Raw genomic sequence first — 24999 nt, 5'->3', positions numbered from 1 at the left:
TGAAAAAAGATTCATGATTTTCTTACCAGTTTCTTGGATGGGTTTTGTAGAGCTTTTCGTGCTAATCGCGTTGCCGCAAACGGTGCGGCAATCGGAGTTTCGTAGCTCAAGATACAAGTAATTGAAGAAGAGGATGAATAGTGTATTCTCTCTTCCTCAATGCAGCTGCTAGGGTTGTGTTCATGTGTGTTATGATGCTAAAATGGGTCAAATTAGGTGTTTATATATGTTGGGTTTGGGCCCAACTTGGGCTCGGTCCAACTTGTTAGCGTTTTTAGCCCGTTTAGCCCAATTTCGGGCCAAACCTTTAAAATTAACGCCTGGTGTTCGACTCTAAATATTTTCCTAAGGTTTTCTACTATTTTTAATTATTCTCGCACAGTACCAGACAGACTTAAATTGGTTCAGCTGGTTCATCTGCCAGTTCGAGTTTTTATGCGGCTTTTTGTAGAAAATTACATTTTCTGACTCAGAAAAATCTACTGAGTCCAAAAATCATATTTAATTTCCCTAATTCTCACTCTAAATTTTCGGAACCCAATTTGGGCAATTTAATTATTTAATTGAATGGTTAATTAATCTCGGTTCTTACATTCTCCCCACCAAATAAGAAATTTTGCCCTCAAAATTTAGTGGTTACCTGAGAATAACTCGGGATAATCCTTCCGCATTTTGGACTCCAATTCCCAAGTATGCTCTTCCACTCCTGCTCGCTTCCAAGCCACTTTAACCAACTAATCTTCCTTTCCTCACAGCTTCTTTACACTAGTGTCGTCAATACGCATTGGTGTTACTCGAAATGTCAAGTTCTCCCTCAACTCGATCGACTTGGGCTCTAACACATGAGCCGCATCCGGCGTGTACTTACAGAGTTGTGACACATGGAATACGTCATGCAAGTTAGACAAGTGAGGTGGGAAAGCTACTTGATATACCACTGGCCCAAATGGCCTCTGAATCTCAAACGGTCCTATGAACCTTGGATTCATCTTCTTGGTTTTAATCGCTCTTCCAATCCCAGTTGTCAATGTAACCCTCAGAAATACATGCTCTCCCACTTCAAATTCCAACGGTTTTCTCCTCTGATCCGCATAACTCTTCTGTCGACTCAGTGCAGTTAGAATTCTAGCTCGAATCTTCTTAATCTTCTCCATAGTCTCTGCTACCAAATCAGGACCCAAAGCACTTGCTTCACCACTTTCATACCAAAAAAGTGGAGATTGGCACTTCCGTCCATACTCATATGGAGCCATCCCAATGCTCGCACGAAAGCTATTATTGTACACAAACTCCACCAATGGCATGTAACGGTCCCAACTTCCAGGTTGATCCAAAACACATGCCCTTAGCATATCTTCCAACGTCTGAATAGTCCTTTCCGATTGTCCATCCGTTTGTGGATGATATGCGGTGCTGAGACATAGTCTCGTACCGAAAGCTCTTTGGAAAGCTCCCCAAAACCTTGATGCGAATCGGGGATCACGGTCCGACACTATGCTCGATGGCACACCGTGTAACCTTAAGATCTCCTTGATGAACAACCTTGCCAATTCCTCCAACGAATAGTTTACTCGGATAGGTAGGAAATGAGCGGACTTGGTTAAGCGATCCACGATCACCCAAACCGCATCAAATCCCGACCTAGTACTCGGTAAACCGGTCACAAAATCCATTGCAATTCCTTCCCACTTCCACTGACGAATATCAAGTGGCTGTAACATTCCCGATAGTTTTTGATGCTCTATCTTCACCTTCTAACACGTCAAACATTTAGATACAACTGTAGCTACATCATTTTTCATCCCAGGCCACCAGAACATCTTCTTTAGATCATAGTACATCTTTGTACTTCCTGGGTGAATGGAAAACCCATTGTTGTGAGCTTCCGATAACAAATCTTGTCTTAGACTCCCGACATTCGGCACACAAATTCTCCCTTTATACCTTCAAAATCCTTCATCACCCTTAGTAAACTCTCCATGCCTCTTCTTGCCAACCGGTTGAAATAATTGCTAAAGTCCTTGCTCATCTTGATGAGCCCTTTGAATCTCTGTTTTAAACCTACTTGAAATTTGCAACTGATTCAAACAAGCTTTTCTTGCTACTTTACCAATATCCAACTTGAGATTTACAAACTTATCCACCAACTCCTCTTCCTTGATTCTCATCCAGGCTATTGTTAAAGACTTCCGACTCAACGCGTCCACCACAACATTTGCCTTTCCAGGGTGATAACTCAGTTCAAAATCATAATCCTTAAGCAACTCCATCCACCTCCTCTGTCGCATATTAAGCTCTTTCTGATCAAAGTTGTACTTGAGACTCTTATGATTGGAAAAGATGCTAAACCTCACTCTGTATAAGTCGTGCCTCCAAATCTTCAATACAAACAGAATCGATGCTAATTCCAAGTCATGAGTTGGGTAATTTACCTCATGCGGTCTCAACTGACGTGATGTGTAAGCCACCACGTTTTCGTGTTGCATCAACACGCAACCCAAACCCTTCAGCAACGCATCACAATACACTTCAAACGGTTCGTGCGGTTCCGATAAGATTAAAACATGTGCTGAAGTTAACTTTTGTTTCAAGGTCTAAAAACTCTCCTCACACTCCGACGTCCACACAAACGGCACCTCCTTCCGGGTTAACTTGGTCATTGGTAATGCAATCCGGGAAAATCCCTCAATGAATCTCCGGTAATATCCAGCTAAGCCTAAGAAACTCCTGACCTCCGTCACCATTGTTGGTCTTCCCTATTCCATCACCGCCTCTACTTTCGAAGGATCTATGGCTATTCCTCCTTTGCTCACCACGTGTCCTAAGAACTTTACTTCCTCCTTCCAAAACTCGCATTTGGACAACTTAGCATACAATTTCCGCTCCTTTAAGGTTTGCAATATAATTCTCAAGTGTTCCTCATGCTCCTTCGTCGTCTTAGAATAAACTAAGATGTCATCTATGAAAATCACCATGAATTTGTCCAAAAAGGGACCGAATACTCTGTTCATGTAATCCATGAACACAGCAGGTGCATTCGTCAACCCAAAGGACATCACCGCAAACTCGTAGTGTCCATAGCGCGTCCTAAACGCAGTTTTTGGAATGTCATCCTCCTTCACCCTTATCTGATGATAACTGGATCTTATGTCAATCTTAGAAAATACTCCATCTCTTTACAATTGGTCCATCAAGTCGTTGATCCTAGGCAACGGGTACTTGTTTTTCACAGTCACTTTGTTCAGCTGTCGATAATCCACACAAAGTGGCATTCCTCCATTCTTCTTCTTCACCAATAAAACTGGCGCTCCCCATGGTGATACACTCGGTTGAATGAACCTCTTGTTCAGAAGCTCTTCCAACTGAGTCTTTAATTCTGCCAGCTCTATCGAAGCCATTCTATACGGCACAATCGATACTGGTCCGGCTCCTGGCACCAAGTCAATTACAAATTCAATCTTCCTTTGAGGTGAAAACTCAGGAATATCTTTTGGGAACACTTCCGGAAAGTCTCTAACAACCGAGATTTGATCTAACTTCTAATTATCACCTAACGCATTCGCAGCCAACAGTATATAACCCGAACACTCTTTTCCACTACAGTTCACCATTACAGAGTTCAGGTAATACCCCTCAGCTACCACTGCTCCATTTTCTCCTTCCGGCATAAACTGAATTGATCGCTCAAAGCAATCCAACAAAACCCGATTCTTTGACAACCAATCAAACCCCAAAATCATCTCCAACCCAACCATTGGTAAACAAATCAAATCATGCACAAAGTCTCTACCCTCTAGCTTGAAACCTACTTGCCTACAACCTGACCTAGTTACAACCGTCCGATGCAGAGTATGTACATGCAAATCAAATGCTAATTCTGACACTTTCAAGCCTAGTTTCTCAACTTTGCTAAATGAAATAAAAGAATGCGAAGCTCCAGTATCATATAATGCAACCAATGTTTTATCACCAATTAAGCATATACCTCTCATCAGAGGATCCGCCTTCGCTGCATCCTAGGCGTTCACAGTAAACACCCGACCTTGTTGGTTTTGGCCCACATTCTGAGTCCTCTTCCCACGAGTGCAATCTCTCGCAATGTGCCCAGGAAAGCCGCAGTGGAAGCAACCACCTATACCAATCTTGCAAGAGTCATTCGGATGAAAACACCCACAACGCACACATGTTAAATCCGGGAAAGCCTTACTCTGATTCCCTCTCCCTTTGGCATGCCGGTACTGATCATAAGTGTTCCTCTTGAAGCCTCCTTGACCTTGAGGCGCATATCCTCCTCTCTTAAAATTCTGACCCCTCGGCTGAAAGTACTTGCCACGTCCGCGGTTAGTGTTTCCCCCACGAGTGTCCCTTGATGAGGCCACCGTCTTTGTACATTCCTCAATAACCCTTGCCTTGTTCACAAGTTCGGAGAAGATCTGAATCTCCAAAGGAGCCACAGCAGTCATAATGGTATCCTTCAAGCCCCTTTGATACTTAATGCACTTCCAACTTTCATAGGTCTCTGGGGCACCCTGACATAGCCTAGAGAACCTACAAAGCTCCTCAAACCAATTAATGTAATCTGCCATAGACAAAGAGCCTTGCTTCAGCTGTATAAGCTCCAACTCCTTCGCTTCCCTTGCAGATTCAGAAAATTACTTCTTGTAAAAATCCATCTAGAATACATCCCAAGGAATGTCGGCATTCTGAAGCTGTAGCAAGCGGCATTCTCCTTGACACCAGTGCTGAGCCTCTCCCAAAAGCTAATACGCAGTAAACTCCACATACTGGTTGTTCGAAACATGCTATGCTTGTAACGCACGCTCCATGGCCTGAAACCAATTATCTGCTTCTGTACGATTGGTCGAACCTCTGAAACTTGGCAGATGAACCTTGAGAAATGTAGCCAAGGTCATCGGAGCACCTACCAAGTCATTATTGATTCCTTACCCATTATTATTCATGTTTCCATCACTGTTTCCGTTTCCAGCTGGTTGACCTAACCTCTGCACAGCTTGCAGAGTCGCAGCAGCATTCGCCTCCATGGTATTCGCAAGATTAGCCATTGCCGCCATGAACTCGGCATGGTTATCTGCCAGTCATTCATTTCCAGTCTCTCCTCGTGAACGAGTATGACCTCATCCGTGAGTAGCCATTAGGGTTCCTGTCTACACCAAACAATCGATATCAAGGTGATCAGTCTCAATATCAAAAGCCTAGTACTTCAATTATCCCAAAAGGTATTCACAAACAAGCATGCTATCCAATATCAATGAGATTACCTAAATAGCATCAAAGAAAAAGACATAGATTATGCAATAAAGCACAGTCAGTCCATCCCTCAGGCTGACGAGGACGAACCGCTCTGATACCACTAAATGTAACACCCTAATTTCCCTAAGCCTTACCTCGCATCGTAAAGTAAAGGTTAATTAAAGGTTACGATAATTCTAAAGCATATATATATTTATATAAAAGGAAATAATATATTCTAGAAGCCCGATGAAAAATTAAGCTCAAAAATAGAGTTTGAAAAGCTCAAAACGTAATCACGAAGCTACACTAAACGAGGCAAAAGATATACGTACAGATATCAAGGTATATGTATATAGATATATCAAAAGATAATAATATAGAGTTCTAGCCGCTGCTTGCAGAGTTTAAGCCGGCTAGTTACATACAGACATACAGAGTTTAGACAGATAAAACAGTTTATACAAACTTCCTCTGAATGTAAGCCTCTAGGCAAGAATAAATACAAACGTGAGAGATCTAAGAAAAATAATTAAAAAGACTTCAAAACAAGATAGAGATCCTCCGCTCTGTCACCACCAAATAACTTACCGAGGTGGGTTGCGACCTGCATCTGAAAAATAACAATAGAATATGGTATGAGAACCGGAGGTTCTCAGTATGGTAACAGTGCCCAGTGATGTGAGATATAAGACTCTGGGATGCCAGAGGTAATCCTAAAACTTCATATCCATCACAAGATTCATCTTAAAGCATAACTAAAACATTAAAACATAACTTGAAACCATAATATTAAAGAGGTATTCTAACTTAGTGGATTTCTAATCTAACAACTCTCTGCTGTCCCACAGCCTTTACCAACCTATCCTCCATGCGATCCCATCGCCACCGCCTTCCAAACCTTCTTAATTCCAGTAAAATACACAACTAACACAATACAAGTAAAACATAAGTATAAGCATATATGTCAAGTAATTCAAATAGGCAATTAGGCATGTTATACATTAGTCAAACAATACAAGTCGGCAAAGCAAACAAACAGATAGAATATGCAAATGATGAATGCCTGTCCTATTGGCTGTGATATCACATTGTCGGTTCAACTGTCAACCCGACACATCTCGATGGAGATGTCGCCCTTCGGTATCATACTGGGAACCCCCGAGATATTGTGCTCGGAACACGGTCCAGGATATAGTGCCTGCACACTTTAGTGATCTGAAGGGATGCGAGCGGGATACTCTTGCCACGGACCTCACATCTCAACGTAAGCGGGATTAACCACCGTCCTTACGCCGCCACCGCGACATCGACAGGCTGGATTAATTGCCGTCCCTGCCAGGTGCATAGTATCTCAACAATCTCATTACCTCGACAAGCGGGATTAACCACCGTCCTTGCCAGGCGCATAGCATCTCAACAATCTCATTAAAATATTTCATCAGTGGTTTGCAAAAATCATTTCATTCAGAACTAATTAGTTCACCACTTTCACAATGCATTCAGAATTCATCAGTCTACCATTCTCACAATTCATTATCAATAATCACCAATACCATACGCCGCCTTCTCACTCAACCAAAACCATCCTCAGTGCAGAAGAAACCTAAGCCTCCGTTCTCTAACTTTTTACCAGAAATACCGAATTAGATCGCCTAGGACCTTTTCTATGTTTTGACAAACAAAAACAAGCCAAATAGTCTTATATAAGTGTCACGAAAGTTTACAAGCTTGCCGGGAAGGTGAAACAGTTAAAAACAAGGTTTTTATTGAAAAACAGGGCAGTGTGCGTACGCATAGGGGTATGCGTACGCACACCCAGGAGGATTTTCAAGAAGTGTGCGTACGCATAGAGGCGTGCGTATGTGCAGGAGTAAAATTTTCCAATTCTGCTTGTTCACACAAGACGTGCGAACGCCCTCAACAGAATACACCTTCCAACGTGTGCGTGCGCACAAGGCTATATGTGCGCACAGCTTGCAAAACTTCATTAGTTGTGTGTGCGCACAGAGCATGCTACCACTCCCAACAGTAGCCATATCCCCGTGTGTGCATCCGCACAAGGCTGTGTGTGCGCACACAAACCAGAAATCACAAATTCTACAACATTCACAAAATTTAGATTTTAGACACCAACTTTAAACGATCATATCTTTCTCTACAAAATTCAGATTTCCACAAAATTTATACCGTTTTAAAGAATTTTAAATTATCTTTCATTTGATATAAAATGCATTCAATTTCAAAAACTGTAGCTCAAGATATAATCCGTCAAGGTTCACTAAAAATTTATTTTTACCAAAGTTCCCTAAATTCTCAACTTACCAACATTTCCAACCAAAACCAAACCAAAACCACTCCAAACTCCAATATACCTCATATCTTACCTCTTGTACCACAAATCACCATTTACACCAATTTTCATTCACATTATACATTCCTCAACCTCAATTTATCAATTATTTCACACTAAAATATTTTTCACCCAACACAATCACCCATCATCGTTATATCACCACAATCACCATGATCAATCTCAATCTAAATCTTCAACACCATATTATCAACATCAACATTACAATTCATCAAAATAACCCAAATCATCAAATCATCATGCATCATCACACAACAATTCAAAAACCAATTTAGTCCAGTCCTATCCCACAGTTCACTAGCCTAAGTGTCTAGAAATATTATATATTACATAGAGAAAATCGAAACCATACCTTGGCCGATTTCTAATATGCACTAAAACCCAATTTGAATGCAATCAAGCTTCCAAACACAACCAAGCCACAAATTCAACTCCAAAGCTCAAAGTAAATGCCAATAATCACAACTTCAAGCTATATATATACACGCAATTCATAGCTAATTAACCTAGGATTCATCATTATCACAATTTCACAAGGGTTAAGAACAACTCACCTTACTCAACAGTTTTGGAAGTAAAACCCAATAGATTCCTCAAGCTAGATTAATCCTAAACACATCAAAACACCAAAATCTCAAAAATCCCAAACACTAGATTTTTGAATTTTTGAAGGAAAGGATGATAAGAGATTTGTCATTTTCTTACCAATTTCTTACGTGGGTTTTGTAGAACTCTTCGTGGTGATCGCGGGCCACAAACGGTGCGGCGATCGGAGCTCCGTAGCTCAAGATACAAGCAATTGAAGAAGAGGATGAATAGTGTATTCTCTCTTCCTCAATGCAGCTGCTAGGATTGTGTTCATGTGTGTTATGATGCTGAAATGGGTCAAATTGGGTGTTTATATATGTTGGGTTTGGGTCCAACTTGGGCCCGGTCCATCCCGTTAGCGTTTTTGGCCCGTTTGGCCCAATTTCGGGTCAAACCTTTAAAATTAACACCTGGTTTTCGACTCTAAATATTTTCTTAAGGTTTTCTACTGTTTTTAATTATTCTCGCACTGTACCGGATAGACTTAAACCGGTTCGTCCAGTTCATCTGCCGGTTCGAGTTTTTATGTGATTTTTCGTAGAAAATTACATTTTCTGACTCAGAAAAATCTACTGAGTCCAAAAATCATATTTAATTTCCCTAATTCTCACTCTAAATGTTTGGAACCCAATTTGGACAATTTAATTATTTAATTGAACGGTTAATTAATCTCGATTCTTACATTAACTCTCTTAATCATATACCATTTTCACACTCACTATTTGCTTCTGTTTTTGATACGTTTAATCGTTGTTTATGCTTAAAGTCTTTCAAAACCATAATTTGCTAGTCTAACTAGATTAATCAATTGATTTTGCTTGCTTAATCCGTCAATCCTCATGGGATTGACCCTCACTCACCTGAGGTTATTACTTGATTCGATCCAGTGCACTTTCCGGTATTTTGTGGATTGTAAAATTCTGCATCATTTATGGAATGCTTAATCCGAGTTTCCTTGAAAGAATTAGCTTATCATGTTTGGAAGCCGTTGACAAAGTTGAGTCAATTTTTTAGAGATTTGTATTTTCCAACACTTTCTCTAGATAATATTCTTGTTATGAAACACAACATTCTGCTCATCCTTTGTAAGTTTGAAAGAATATTTTCTCTTGGTTTCTTTAATGTGATAGAGCATCTTTCGATTCACTTGGAATTTGAGGCACAGGTGTGTTGTTGTGTTTAATCAAATTAGTACTTATAAGAGGACGGTCAAGAATAGGGTTAGGGTAGAAGGATCAATTTGAGGCATAATTATTTAAGGAAACCACTCATTTTTATTCATACTACTTTAAGCCCCACGTCCCATCAAGTTGTGTAGAAGTAGGTCGTAATGACAAAGACAGTGACAGCTCTTTTGAAGAAATATTGCCTGTCTTTAACCAACCTGGTGTTGTAGGGGGTAAGAGAGAGGATAGGTGGCTAACATTTGAAAAATTAAATTCGGTACATCTTCACATATTGTTGAATTGTGTTGAAGTGGTTAAAATCAAGAGGTTGTATGAGATGATAGCCAGCAATGATAACATGCAACAATTTCCATCCTAATTTTCAATGACTAAAATAAAAAATGAGGTTTATTTTAGTATAGCTCGCTATTCATGATTGTGCCAAATCAAAGACTCTATTGTGACTGAAATATCTGTGAAATACATATTGATTTGTTACTAGTTTAAAAGGAATTAAACAGTTGATTGAATATTATTTTATTTTAAAAAAGTATAGAGATGAGAGAGAGAGAGAGAGGGGATGGGTGGAAAACACTGGGAGGGGTAGCACTAGGCATCTAAATAGAGATCCTAGGGTTTGGAATCGAGAAGAGTACTACCGCTTGGAAAACGAGTCATTTTCTATCTTTGTAGAACATCTTCCTGAAGATATATCGAAGACGGAACTGTATCATTTGTTCAACTGGACAGGATGCGTAAATGATATTTACTTATCAAGAAAACAAAAAAATGGTAACATACATTTTTGCTTTCATCCGGTATACAACAAAGGGTGGAGCTCTTAAGGCCATTGCGAAAATGAATAGAATGAGGCTACGGGGCAAGGTTGTCTCGGTAGGAGAAGCTCGGTATCGACGTATGAAGGAAGTAACGAATACTCAGAGGCATCAGGTGGCACTTGCCATTCAGAATACAACTAAGGTTCAAACTCAACTTGAGGTTAGCCAAAGAGATCCAAGGACAGAGGTGAAAGAGCGGAGGAAAGAGGAAAAAAAAAAGACCCTCACGGCAATGGGTGGACGAAGAAGATGGAAGTGCCTGTGGCAAAAGAGAACCTGGTTTGGTTGCAGAGAAGTCTAATAGGCGGTACAACTAAGGCTATTGACTATAAGTCTCTGAGAGCCATGATAGGTAAGAATCTACCACAAGTCGTGGAGGTACGAGAACTCGGAGCATACAAAGCTCTCCTGACGTTTGATAGCATTTTAAGTGCTGAAGAAGCCTTCATGTTTAAAATAAACAATATTCTGAAGTTCTTCCATAGAATTTGGAGGTGGGATGAAGAGGAGCATAGTGAAACCCAAAGGGTATGGCTAGAATGTTTTGGTGTCCCGTTGCTTACGTGGTCCGTGGAGACGTTTAAGCTTATTGGTAGTCAATGGGGCGAAGTTGTAGGGTGCGATGAAGCTACAAAATCATGTCTCTCCTTCAGTGTGAGATGGATACAAATTGACACTTGTATTATGGACATTATCAACGAGTGGATTCACATCATCGTTGGTACTAGTGGGTTCGACGTCCTAGTTAAGGAGGTTGGACATGAGAGTTATGGATCGCAGTGTCATCTTGAGGATGTTAGCACTTCTGGTCTCCCAAAAGCATGCAAAATTTTGGGAACAAGCAGGTTGAATTCGATAGTACCAGTGGCAAGTGGAGATCCGGTGGTTGATGGGTTGATGACAATGCTAAGCTGAAAAGGGTAGACTGGTAATTCTCGAAAAAATTTTGAATGAGTGGAGTTATTGTAACTTAATTGAATTTAACACTGCGAAGGTAACGGATGATTCTGTTATGGAGGGATTAACAGATTTCAAGGGATCTAATGATTTCCTCACTGATGCTGAATCTTAAAAAACCGTTAGTTGGGATTATGGGTTTGATGGGCTGAATGTTAGTGGCTGTGGAAAAAAATAGAAGCAAAAAGGACTTAAGGGCTGGCCCAATAATACATCAGGTGGCACAAGGGATGAGGGAAGGAGATTGGGTTGCTCCTCATTAACTGCAGGCCCAGAGGATGCGGTGAAGGACACGCAAGACTGCATTAGGCGGGCGGGTCGGGTCGAGCTCCTTATAGATGCAGATGGGTGCTCTCCATCTCCTGGGTCGTGCACCGCAGCACGCGCCCGCCTTGAAGGACAGAACCTGGATGCTATGTGCGGAAAACGATCCGACACAAAACTCACCGGCAAGTGTACCGGGTCGCATCAAGTAATAATAACTCACATGAGTGAGGTCGATCCCACAGGGATTGAAGGATTGAGCAATTTTAGTTTAGTGGTTGATTTAGTCAAGCGGATCAAGAGTTGGTTGAGTGATTTGTGATTAACAGAAATTAAATTGCATGAAAAGTAAAGGGAGAGGGGTGAATTGCAGGAAATTAAAGAGAACAGAAAATAAAAGTGCTGAATCTTAAAGAACAAGAAATTAAATGGCAGAAACTTAGAACGCAAGAAATGTAAATTGCAGAATCTTAGAATGCAAGAAATGTAAATTGCAGAATCTTAGAATACAAAAAATATAAATGGCTTGAATTGTAAATGGATCAGGGATGTGGGATTGCAAAAATTAAACAAGAGAGCAGTAAATCTCAACAAACAGAAACGTAGAAGATGGATCTAATTGAACCGGATCTTAAATGCAAATGAAAATAAACTTGGTGTAGCAATGCAACAAGGAAATTGAAATTGAAAGATGTAGATCTCAGGACTCAAGAGACTAGATAACCAAGTCTAGATCTCACTGCCTTCTTAGATCCAAATTTAGAATTCAATTGCAAGAGATTAAAAATCAAAACAGAAGAAAACTTGGATTCAAATCTCAATTCTCCAATGGTGCAGTGAAAGAAACAAAAAGAGATCTCAAGGTGAGATTGAGACAGAATTTCCTCAATTCTTCAACACTCAAGACTCTAAATCTCCAAATAGCTCAAAAACCAAAAGTTCTCTACTGTGAATACTATGAAAATTCTTAAAGAAAACTCTAAAACGAAAAAGCTTCCTAAAACTTCAAATCCTAAGCTATTTATACACTTTCTTCAAATGATCATTAAGCCATGAATTGGGCCTTTAGTCTTGATGGAATTGGGTTGATAGTGGCCTCCGTTGATTGCTCTTGGTGTTGGGAAGAAATCCATTAGTGAACCGGGCAATGAACCATTCACGTTTGAGTCAACGTTTGAGGCAAACGTTGACTCAAACGTTACTTGTGTAAAATTATGCAGCTAGGCCGAGATGCTGTCATCCACGTTTGGCTCAACGTTTGAGGTCAAACGTGAGCTCAAACGTGGATCTCCCCATGCTCTCTTTTTGGCCAACGTTTGGCCCAATGTTTGAGGCAAACGTTGGCGCAAACGTGGCTCACTCAATGCATCAAACAGAGGTGCTCTTCCTTGCTTTTATGGTGCCAACGTTTGACCTCGCGTTTGAGGCAAACGTTGGCGCAAACGTTAGTTTGCTCCAGGGGTGCTTCTCCTTGCTCATATGTGGTCAACGTTTGACCTCACGTTTGAGGCAAACGTTGGCTCAAATGTTGCCATCCCTTGCTCCTTCTTCAGCCAACGTTTGCCTCAACGTTTGAGGCAAACGTTGGCGCAAACGTTGGCTCTTCTCCAGGGTGTTCTTCATCTGCTTCTCACGTTTGAGTTAACGTTTGAGGCAAACGTTAGCTCAAACGTGAATCCCTCTTTTCAAGCCATTCTTGCAACCTTCTTCCAAGCTTTATTCCACCTATCATCAACCAACATTTGCATCAAAGCTATGCTCTAATCATGAGAGTTATTCTTTTTCTTGTCATATAAGCAATTATGGTATAAAACTCATGAAAATGCATCAATTCATCCATAGTTAATTGAATCTAAGGAAACATGAAATTCCACCCAATTGGCTTACTTGTGGCTTAAGAAAGTGCATAAAACTAAATGAAAACAAAGAAAAAGACTAGTGAAACTAGGCTAAGATGACTTGTCATCAGTGACGAGACGGGACCACGAGGCGAAGGAGGTGCACGAGCTGGCGAGCAAGACCGACGACGGGCTGAGCGCGACGTGACTGAAGCTGTGACTGGGCACCGTACGGATGAGTTGGAATCAACGGGTGTTCTCCCTAAGCCTTCAATGACCTCGGCACCGGTGATGATAAGATTAGGCTCTTCCAGGGAAGTTGGGGTCGAGAGATTGACCCAGCAGACGACTTTAGCACCGGGGAAGGATGCTACGGACGGCCGGGATGACTTTCTTGAAGTCAGTGACGAAGCATTAGAAGAGGATATGCCTCTGGCTACTGCAAGATTTAAGGAGGGTGGTGGCGATAATGGGCCAGGGATGGATACCAACAGCGGGCACAAGGGACTCAGTGATAGTAAGGCTCTGGAAAGAGAAGAGCAAATGATCGAGAATAAAAGGGCATGGGAACTAGCAGTAGAATCCGGAGCAGTGCAGTGCGATGAAGATGACGACATTATGGCGATTCTACAAAAACAGAATGAAACGCTTGCCTAAAAGAGGAGGTTGGCTAAGCAGAAAGAAAAGGCGCGTAGATGCAGACCGAAAAAGCTCAAAAAGGTGTGTACTAAAGGTTTAAAATGATTTTTAGCTCTTGGAATGTTAGGGGGTTAGGGGGGTTGGTAAGCTGAGTATGATTAAAGATCTCAAAAAGAAACAGAAGTTGAATATGTTAGGTTTGATTAAGTCTAAAATGCCTGTTGTGACTAAGTTTGATGTAGTACGTATTTGGGGGAGCGATGCTGTAGGATGGGAGTATGTAGGATCAGAAGGCATGTCCGGGGGGCTAGTGTTAATGTGCGATATTATGCTATTTAGAATGAACAATTGCTATAAAGAGGAGAGATGTTTATATGTTGAAGGAGTCCTATTGAAAAATGATTTTCCTTGTGCGTTCTATTCAGTATATGGTGCTCATAATAGAGCGGAAAAACTTGCTGTCTGAGAGGAACTGAGCTTTATAGCTGGTGTATGTTAAGTCCCGATATGTTACATGGGTGACTTCAAGGAGGTTGTACAGGTTGAAGAGAGGAAAGGACAGGATAGGTTAACAGGGTCTGTAGAAGACTTCAAGTCTTGGGTACAAGATATGCAGCTAGTGGATCTACCACTGCATGATCGTAAGTTTACTTGGTTTAGAGGCCGCTCCTACAGTCGCATTGATAGAGTCCTAGTGAGTGTAGAATGGACGGAGGAGTTTCTGGAGATTCGATTAAAAGAGGGATCGAGAAGCCTGTCAGATCACTGTCCGATTATAGTGGAAGATACCATATCCAGAGATGGTCCACGGCCCTTTCGTAGCTTAGATTCCTGGTTTACACATGATGGTTTCCTAAGGATGGTCAAGGAAGAATGGAGGAATCTTGGTGAGGCACGGTTCACAGATAAGTTGAAGGCTTTAATGGTACCTCTGGGAAGATGGCATTAGGACAATTTTAGGGACATGGATAAGAAAATTCAGCGTTTTGAAGAGGAAATCAGGAAGATAGACGAGTTGGCAAGAAATGGAGTTTATCATGAAACAGTGGAGGCTAGAAGGAAGGCACTAGTAAGCTGTTGCAAGCAGTGGTATGTCAGGAAAGAAATACACTGGAAGCAGATGTCACGCTCCAGGCATGCAAAGGATATGGATAAGAACACTAGGTACTTCCACAACTTGGCATCAGCAAGAAGGAGGAACAATAGACTTGATGCTCTAGTAATTCATGGTAGGTTGGTAAGAAATCAAGCTCGGATCAAAATTACTATCAGAGATTTTTATAAAGAGTTATATCACCAGGAGAGATTACCGGTAGTGGGTTTTAGGGACGGCCTGGTAAATCGGATTGATGAAGAAGATTCGATAGCTCTGGAGAGAATACCGACAATGGAGGAGATTAGAGAAGCCGTCTGGGATTGCGAATCATCCAAGGCTCCAGGGAGTGATGGGTATAATATGAATTTCATTAAGAAGTGCTGGCATGATATTGGTGCTGAGTTCATGACAGCTGTTCAGGATTTCTTTCGATCGTCACGGTTACCTTCTGAGTCCAATATTACTTGGGTGGCCCTAGCACCTAAGTTTACCGGAGCTAAGGAGATCAAGGACCTTCGGCCGATCAGCATGGTAGGTTGTGTATATAAAGTAATTTCCAAAGTGATGGTTAGGAGGATGAGATCAGTCATGCCAGGCTTAGTAGGGGAGACTGATGAGCGGATAATTTATACGCTTTTTGGTATTGTTTTTAGCATGTTTTTAATAGAATCTAGTTACTTTTAGGGATATTTTCATTAGTTTTTATGTTAAATTCACATTTCTGGACTTTACTATGAGTTTGTATATTTTTCTGTAATTTCAGGTATTTTCTGGATGAAATTGAGGGACTTGAGCAAAAATCAGATTCAGAGGTTAAAGAAGGACTGCTGATGCTGTTAGATTCTAACCTCCCTGCACTCAAAGTGGATTTTCTGGAGCTACAGAACTCAAAATGGCGCGCTTTCAATTGCGTTGGAAAGTAAACATCCAGGGCTTTCCAGAAATATATAATAGTCTATACTTTGGCCGATTTTAGACGATGCAAAAGGGCATTGAACACTAGTTCTACGCTGCAGTCTGGAGTTAAACGCCAGAAACACGTCACGAACTAGAGTTGAACGCCAAAAACACGCTACAACTTGGCGTTCAACTCCAGAAAGAGCCTCTACACGTGTAACATTCAAGTTCAGCCCAAGCACACACCAAGTGGGCCCCGGAAGTGGATTTATGCATCAATTACTTATCTCTATAAACCCTAGTAACAAGTTTAGTATAAATAGGACTTTTTACTATTGTATTAGACATCTTATGATTTTTAGTTCATCTTTAGATCATATTGATCACGATTGGGGGCTGGCCTCTCGGCCATGCCTGAACCTTTCACTTATGTATTTTCAAACGGTAGAGTTTCTACACTCCATAGATTAAGGTGTGGAGCTCTGCTGTTCCTCATGAATTAATGCAAAGTACTACTGTTTTTCTATTCAATTCAACTTATTCCTCTTCTAAGATATTCATTCGCACTTCAACATGAATGTGATGAACGTGACAATCATCATCATTCCCCCACGAACGCGTGCCTGACAACCACTTCCGTTCCACCTTAGATTGGATGATTATCTCTTGGATCCTTAATCAGAATCTTCGTGGTATAAGCTAGATTGATGGCGGCATTCATGAGAATCTGGAAAGTCTAAACCTTGTCTGTGGTATTCCGAGTAGGATTCAGGGATTGAATGACTGTGACGAACTTCAAACTCGCGAGTGCTGGGCGTAGTGACAGACGCAAAAGGAGGGTGAATCCTATTCCAGTATGATCGAGAACCTCCAGATGATTAGCCATGCAGTGACAGCGCATCAGACCATTTTCACAGAGAGGATGGGAAGCAGCCATTGACAACGGTGATGCCTTCATATGATTAGCCATGCAGTGACAGCACATCGGACCATTTTCACAGAGAGGATGAAAAGTAGCCATTGACAATGGTGATGTTCTTACATAAAGCCAGCCATGGAAAGGAGTAGGACTGATTGGATGAAGACAGCAGGAAAGCAGAAGTTCAGAGGGACGAAAGCATCTCTATACCTTTATCTGAAATTCTCACCAATGATATACATAAGTATTTCTATCTTTATTTTCTGCCTATTTATTATTTATTTTCGAAAACTCCATAACCACTTGATATCCGCCTGACTGAGATCTACAAGATGACCATAGCTTGCTTCATACCAACAATCTCCGTGGGATCGACCCTTACTCACGTAAGGTTTATTACTTGGACGACCCAGTGCACTTGCTGGTTAGTTGTATCGAAGTTGTGAATGAAAAACGATTTATTAAGACGTGCGTACAAAGTTTTTGGCGCCGTTTCCTGAGATCACAATTTCGTGCACCAAGTTTTTGGCGCCGTTGCCAGGGATTGTTCAAGTTTGGACAACTGACGGTTCATCTTGTTGCTCAGATTAGGTAATTTTCTTTTTGTTTTATTTTCAAAAAATTTTTCAAAAAAAATTATAAATCTTTTCAAAAATATATTGTTCTTCAGAATTTTTAAGAATGAATTCTAGAGTTTCATGAAGCATGTTGAAGCCTGACTGGCTGTAAAGCCATGTCTAAATTCATTTAGACTGGGGCTTCCAACCCATCATTATCAAGAGCAAGCTAGTTGTTGCTAATCCACCTGCTGCTGTTCCAGATCCAAAAGATTTACATGCTAAAGCTTGACTGGCTATTAAGCCATGTCTAACCCTCAGATTGGAGCTTTAGACTAAGTGTACAAGATTCCTGGAATTCATATTAAAAATTTTGGAATCCTTATTTTTCTTTTTCAAATTAATTTTTGAAAAATACAAAAAAAAAATTTAGAAAATCATAAAAATCAAAAAAATATTTTGTGTTTCTTGTTTGAGTCTTGAGTCAGATTTTAAGTTTGGTGTCAATTGCATGTTCATCTTGCATTTTTCGAAAAAAATCATGCATTCATAGTATTCTTCATGATCTTCAAGTTGTTCTTGATAACCCTTCTTGATTGATCTTCATATTATATGGTTTTGCGTTGCATGTTGTTTTTCATATGCATTCTTGCATTCATAGTGTCTGAACATGAAAGATTTCTAAGTTTGGTGTCTTGCATGTTTTCTTTGCATATAAAATTTTCAAAAATAAGTTCTTGATGTTCATCATGATCTTCAAAGTGTTCTTGGTGTTCATTTTGACATTCATAGCATTCTTGCATGCATTCATTGTTTTGATCCAAAATTTTCATGCATTGCATCATTTTCATATTTTTCTCTTTCATCATTAAAAATTCAAAAATAAAAAAAATATCTTTCCTTTCTTCTCTCATAAATTTCAAAAATTTTGATTGACTTTTTCAAAAATTTTTAAAAAAATTCAATTGTTTCTTATGAGTCAAATCAAATTTTCAATTTAAAAATCTTATCTTTTTCAAAATCTTTTTCAAAAATCAAATCTTTTTCATTTTTCTTAGTTATTTTCTAAAATTTTAAAAATATTTTTCAAAAATCTTTTTCTTATCTTTATCACATAATTTTCGAAAATAACATCATCAATTAATGTTTTGATTCAAAATTTCAAGCTTGTTACTTGCTTGTTAAGAAAGATTCAAACTTTAAGTTCTAGAATCATATTTTGTGATTTCTTGTGAATCAAGTCATTAATTGTGATTTTAAAAATCAAATCTTTTTCAAAACTAATTTCAATCATATCTTTTCAAAAATATCTTTCTATCTTATCTTTTTCAAAATCATATCTTTTCCATCATATCTTTTTAAAAATATTATCTTTTTCAAAAATTTGATTTTAAAATATCCCTTCTAACTTCTTATCTTCTTATCTTTTCAAAATTGATTTTCAAAATTTGTTTCAACTAACTAACTAACTTTTTGTTTATTTCTTATCTTTTTCAAAACTACCTAACTAACCCTCTCTCTCTAATTTTCAAAAATATCTCCCTCTTTTTCAAAAATTCTTTTTAATTAACTAATTGTTTCAAAATTCAATTTTAATTTAATTCTTCTTTTAATTTTCGAAAATCACTAACCATTTTTCAAAAATAATTTTCGAAAATTCTCTTTCTCTCTCATCTCATTCTATTTCTTTATTCATCTACTAACACCTTTCTTCATCTCACATCTCTGCTCTCCTCACCCTTGTGTTTCTTTCCTTACATTACATTCTTTTCTTCTTCTTTTCTTCTACTCACATAGGAACCTCTATACTGTTGTAAAAAGGATCCCTATTATTATTTTTCTGTTCCCTCTTTTTCATATGAGCAGGAGCAAGGACAAGAATATTCTTGTTGAAGCAGATCCAGAACCTGAAAGGACTCTGAAGAGGAAACTAAGAGAAGCTAAATTACAACAATCCAGCAATCAGCTTTCAAAAATTTTCGAACAAGAAGAGAAGATGGCAGCCGAAAATAATAATAATTCAAGGAGGATGCTTGGTGACTTTACTGCACCTAATTCCAATTTACATGGAAGAAGCATCTCCATCCCCACCATTGGAGCAAACAATTTTGAGCTGAAACCTCAATTAGTTTCTCTGATGCAGCAGAACTGCAAGTTCCATGGACTTCCATCTGAAGATCCTTTTCAGTTCTTAACTGAATTCTTGCAGATATGTGATACTGTTAAGACTAATGGAGTAGATCCTGAAGTCTACAGGCTCATGCTTTTCCCTTTTGCTGTAAGAGACAGAGCTAGAGTGTGGTTGGACTCTCAACCCAAAGATAGCCTGAACTCTTGGGATAAGCTGGTCACGGCTTTCTTAGCCAAGTTCTTTCCTCCTCAAAAGCTGAGCAAGCTTAGAGTGGATGTTCAAACCTTCAGACAGAAAGAAGGTGAATCCCTTTATGAAGCTTGGGAGAGATACAAGCAACTGACCAAAAAGTGTCCTTCTGACATGTTTTCATAATGGACCATCCTGGATATATTCTATGATGGTCTATCTGAATTAGCTAAGATGTCATTGGATACTTCTACAGGTGGATCCATTCACCTAAAGAAAACGCCTGCAGAAGCTCAAGAACTCATTGACATGGTTGCTAATAACCAGTTCATGTACACTTCTGAGAGGAATCCTGTGAGCAATGGGACGCCTCAGAAGAAGGGAGTTCTTGAAATTGATACTCTGAATGCCATATTGGCTCAGAATAAAATATTGACTCAGCAAGTCAATATGATTTCTCAGAGTCTGAATGGAATGCAAGCTGCATCCAACAGTACTCAAGAAACATCTTCTGGAGAAGAAGCTTATGATCCTGAGAACCCTGCAATAGCAGAGGTGAATTATATGGGTGAACCATATGGAAACACATATAATCCCTCATGGAGAAATCACCCAAATCTCTCATGGAAGGATCAACAAAAGCCTCAACAAGGCTTTAATAATGGTGGAAGAAATAGGTTTAACAATAGTAAACCTTTTCCATCATCCACTCAGCAATAGACAGAGAACTCTGAACAAAATACCTCTAATTTAGCAAACTTAGTCTCTGATCTATCTAAGGCCACTGTGAGTTTCATGAATGAAACAATGTCCTCCATTAGAAATTTGGAAGCACAAGTGGGCCAGCTGAGTAAAAGGATCACTAAAATCCCTCCTAGTACTCTCCCAAGTAATACAGAAGAAAATCCAAAAGGAGAGTGCAAGGCCATTGATATAACCATCATGGCCGAATCCAAAGAGGAAGGGGAGGACGTGAATCCCAAGGAGGAAAACCTCCTGGGACGTCCAGTGATCAATAAGGAGTTTCCCTCTGAAGAACCAAAGGAATCTAAGACTCATCTAGAGACCATAGAGATTCCATTGAACCTCCTTATGCCATTCATGAGCTCTGATAAGTATTCCTCTTCTGAAGAGAATGAGGATGTTACTGAGGAGCAAGTTACCAAGTACCTTGGTGCAATCATGAAGCTGAATGCCAAATTATTTGGTATTGAGACTTGGGAAGATGAACCTCCCTTGTTCACCAATGAACTAAGTGATCTGGATCAACTGACGTTGCCTCAGAAGAAACAGGATCCTGGAAAGTTCCTAATACCTTGTACCATAGGCACCATGACCTTTGAGAAGGCTCTATGTGACCTTGAGTCAGGGATAAACCTCATGCCACTCTCTGTAATGGAGAAATTGGGAATCTTTGAGGTACAAGCTGCTAAAATCTCATTAGAGATGGCAGATAATTCCAAAAAATAGGCTTATGGACAAGTAGAGGACATACTAGTAAAGGTTGAAGGCCTTTACATCCCTGCTGATTTCATAATCCTAGATACTGGGAAGGATGAGAATGAATCCATCATCCTTGGAAGACCCTTCCTAGCCACAGCAAGAGCTGTGATTGATGTTGACAGAGGTGAATTAGTCCTTCAATTGAATGAGGACTCCCTTGAGTTTAAAACTCAAGGACATCCTTCTGTAAACATGGGAAAGAGGCACAGTAAGCTTCTCTCAAAACAGAGTCAACTAGAGCCCTCACAATCAAACTCTAAGTTTGGTGTTGGGAGGCCACAACCAAATTCTAAGTTTGGTGTTGAACTCCCATATCCAAACTTTAAGTTTGGTGTTGGGGAGTCTCAACAATGCTCTGAACATCTGTGAGGCTCCATGAGAGCCCATTGTCAAGCTATTGACATTAAAGAAGCGCTTGTTGGGAGGCAACTCAATTTTTATTTATCTAATTATATTTTTTATTAGTTATATGTCTTCATAGGTTCATGATCATGTGGAGTCACAAAAACAACTGAAAAAATTGAAGAAAAATCAAAAACAGCATAAAAAATAGAACACCCTGGAGGAGGAGTTCATTGGCGTTCAAATGCCAGTAAGGAGCATCTATTTGGCATTCAATGCCAGAACAGAGCATGGAGCTGGCGCTGAACGCCAGAAACAAGCATGAAGCTGGCGTTCAACGCCAGAAATATGCTGCATCTGGGCGTTAAACGCCCAGAACAAGCATCAGTTCGGCGTTTAAACGCCAGAATTGCATGCAAAGGCATTTTACATGCCTAATTGGTGCAGGGATGTAAATCCTTGACACCTCAAGATCTGTGGACCTCACAAGATCATCTCAGGATCTGTGGACCCCACAGGATCCCCACCTTCCCTCCTAATAATCCTAGTTTTTTTTCCACATCTTCTTCTTCATCTATTCTTTCTTCTTTTGCTCGAGGGCGAGCAACATTCTAAGTTTGGTGTGGTAAAAGCATTGCTTATTTTGCTTTTCCATAACCATTGATGGCACCTAAGGCCAGAGAAACCTCAAAAAAAAAAAAGAAAGAAGAGAGAAGAGAAAAGAGAAGACAAAAGCTTCCACCTCCAAGTCATGGGAGATGGAGAGATTAATGTAAAGGATCTATAGCTCAGTGGTACAACATTTGACTGCAAATCAAGAGATCCCTGAGATACCTCAGGGGATACATTTTCTCCACATAATTATTGGGAGCAACTGAGGATAGAAATACCAAAAATCACTAAGGAGGAGCAACAAAGACAAGGAAGAGACATAGAGGAGCTCAAAAGCAACATTGGTTCTTCAAGAAGAGAAAGACGCCATCCTCACTAAGGTGGACTCATTCCTTAATCTCCTTGTCTATTTATTCCTGTTTTTCGATTTTTGAGCTTTATGTTTATTTATATTTGTGTCTTACTACATGATCATTAGTGTCTAAGTGTTTATGCCTTAAAGTAAGTGAATATGAATCCATCACCTCTCTTAAATGAAAAATATTTTAATTCAAAAGAACAAGAAGAACATAAGTTTCGAATTTATCCTTGAAATTAGTTTAATTATATTGATGTGGTGACAATACTTTTTGTTTTCTGAATGAATGCTTGAACAGTGCATATGTCTTTTGAAGTTGTTGTTTATGAATGTTAAATATGTTGGCTCTTGAAAGAATGATGACAAGGAGACATGTTATTTGATAATCTGAAAAATCATAAAAATGATTCTTGAAGCAAGAAAAAGCAACAAAGAACAAAGCTTGCAGAGAAAAAAAAAAGCGAAAAAAAATAGAAAGAAAAAGCAACTAGAAAAAGCCAAAAGCTCTTAAAACCAAAAGGCAAGAGCAAAAAGCCAATAGCCCTTAAAACCAAAAGGTAAGGGTAATAAAAAGGATCCCAAGGCTTTGAGCATCAGTGGATAGGAGGGCCTAAAGGAATAAAATCCTGGCCTAAGCGGCTAAACCAAGCTGTCCCTAACCATGTGCTTGTGGCGTGAAGGTGTCAAGTGAAAACTTGAGACTGAGCGGTTGAAGTCAAGGTCCAAAGCAAAAGAAGAGTGTGCTTAAGAACCCTGGACACCTCTAATTGGGGACTTTAGCAAAGTTGAGTCACAATCTGAAAAGGTTCACCCAATTATGTGTCTGTGGCATTTATGTATCCGGTGGTAATACTGGAAAACAAAGTGCTTAGGGCCACGGCCAAGACTCATAAAGTAGTTGTGTTCAAGAATCAACATACTGAACTAAGAGAATCAATAACACTATCTGAACTCTAAGTTCCTATAGATGCCAATCATTCTGAACCTCAATGGATAAAGTGAGATGCCAAAACTATTCAAGAGGCAAAAAGCTACAAGTCCCGCTCATCTGATTGGAGCTATGTTTCATTGATAGTTTTGAATTTATAGTATATTCTCTTCTTTTTATCCTATTTTATTTTCAGTTGCTTGGGGACAAGCAACAATTTAAGTTTGGTGTTGTGATGAGCGGATAATTTATACGCTTTTTGGCATTGTTTTTAGCATGTTTTTAGTAGAATCTAGTTACTTTTAGGGATGTTTTCATTAGTTTTTATGTTAAATTCACATTTCTGGACTTTACTATGAGTTTGTATGTTTTTCTATGATTTCAGGTATTTTCTGGCTGAAATTGAGGGACTTGAGCAAAAATCAGATTCAGAGGTTAAAGAAGGACTGCTGATGCTGTTGGATTCTGACTTCCCTGCACTCAAAGTGGATTTTCTGGAGCTACAGAAGTCAAAATGGCGCGCTTCTAATTGATTTGGAAAGTAGACATCCAGGGCTTTCCAGAAATATATAATAGTCCATACTTTGGCCGAGTTTAGACGACGCAAAAGGGCGTTGAATGCCAGTTCTACGCTGCAGTCTGGAGTTAAACGCCAGAAACACGTCACGAACCAGAGTTGAACGCCAAAAACACGCTACAACTTGGCGTTCAACCCCAGAAAGAGCCTCTGCACGTGTAACATTCAAGCTCATCCCAAGCAGACACCAAGTGGGCCCCAGAAGTGGATTTATGCATCAATTACTTATCTCTGTAAACCCTAGTAACTAGTTTAGTATAAACAGGACTTTTTACTATTTTATTAGACATCTTATGATTTTTAGTTCATCTTTAGATCATATTGATCACGTTTGGGGGCTGGCCTCTCAGCCATGCCTGAACCTTTCACTTATGTATTTTCAAACGGTAGAGTTTCTACACTCCATAGATTAAGGTGTGGAGCTCTGCTGTTCCTCATGAATTAATGCAAAGTACTACTGTTTTTCTATTCAATTCAACTTATTCCGCTTCTAAGATATTCATTTGCACTTCAACATGAATGTGATGAACGTGACAATCATCATCATTCCCCCACGAACGCGTGCCTGACAACCACTTCCGTTCCACCTTAGATTGGATGATTATCTCTTGGATCCTTAATCAGAATCTTCGTGGTATAAGCTAGATTGATGGCGGCATTCATGAGAATCCGGAAAGTCTAAACCTTGTCTGTGGTATTCCGAGTAGGATTCAGGGATTGAATGACTATGACGAACTTCAAACTCACGAGTGCTGGGCGTAGTGACAGACGCAAAAGGAGGGTGAATCCTATTCCAGTATGATCGAAAACCTCCAGATGATTAGCCATGCAGTGACAGCGCATCGGACCATTTTCACAGAGAGGATGGGAAGCAGCCATTGACAACGGTGATGCCTCCAGATGATTAGCCATGCAGTGATAGCACATCGGACCATTTTCACAGAGAGGATGAAAAGTAGCCATTGACAATGGTGA

At 39.8% G+C, this 24999-nt stretch overlaps 1 non-coding gene across 1 annotated transcript; it reads right to left on the bottom strand.

Moving 5' to 3' along the window:
• Positions 1 to 19776: 19776 nt before the first annotated feature.
• On the bottom strand, positions 19777 to 19880 carry LOC112781185 (small nucleolar RNA R71). The gene has a single exon (XR_003191977.1). It is a non-coding gene; the product is annotated as a small nucleolar RNA R71 (small nucleolar RNA).
• Between the last annotated feature and the right edge of the window lie 5119 nt (positions 19881 to 24999).

This window comes from Arachis hypogaea, chromosome 19 (genome assembly GCF_003086295.3).
Source record: "Arachis hypogaea cultivar Tifrunner chromosome 19, arahy.Tifrunner.gnm2.J5K5, whole genome shotgun sequence".
Lineage (NCBI taxonomy): Eukaryota > Viridiplantae > Streptophyta > Magnoliopsida > Fabales > Fabaceae > Arachis > Arachis hypogaea.
The sequence above is the reverse complement of the archived record's forward strand: the minus strand, read 5'-3'. Positions and strand labels throughout refer to the sequence as shown.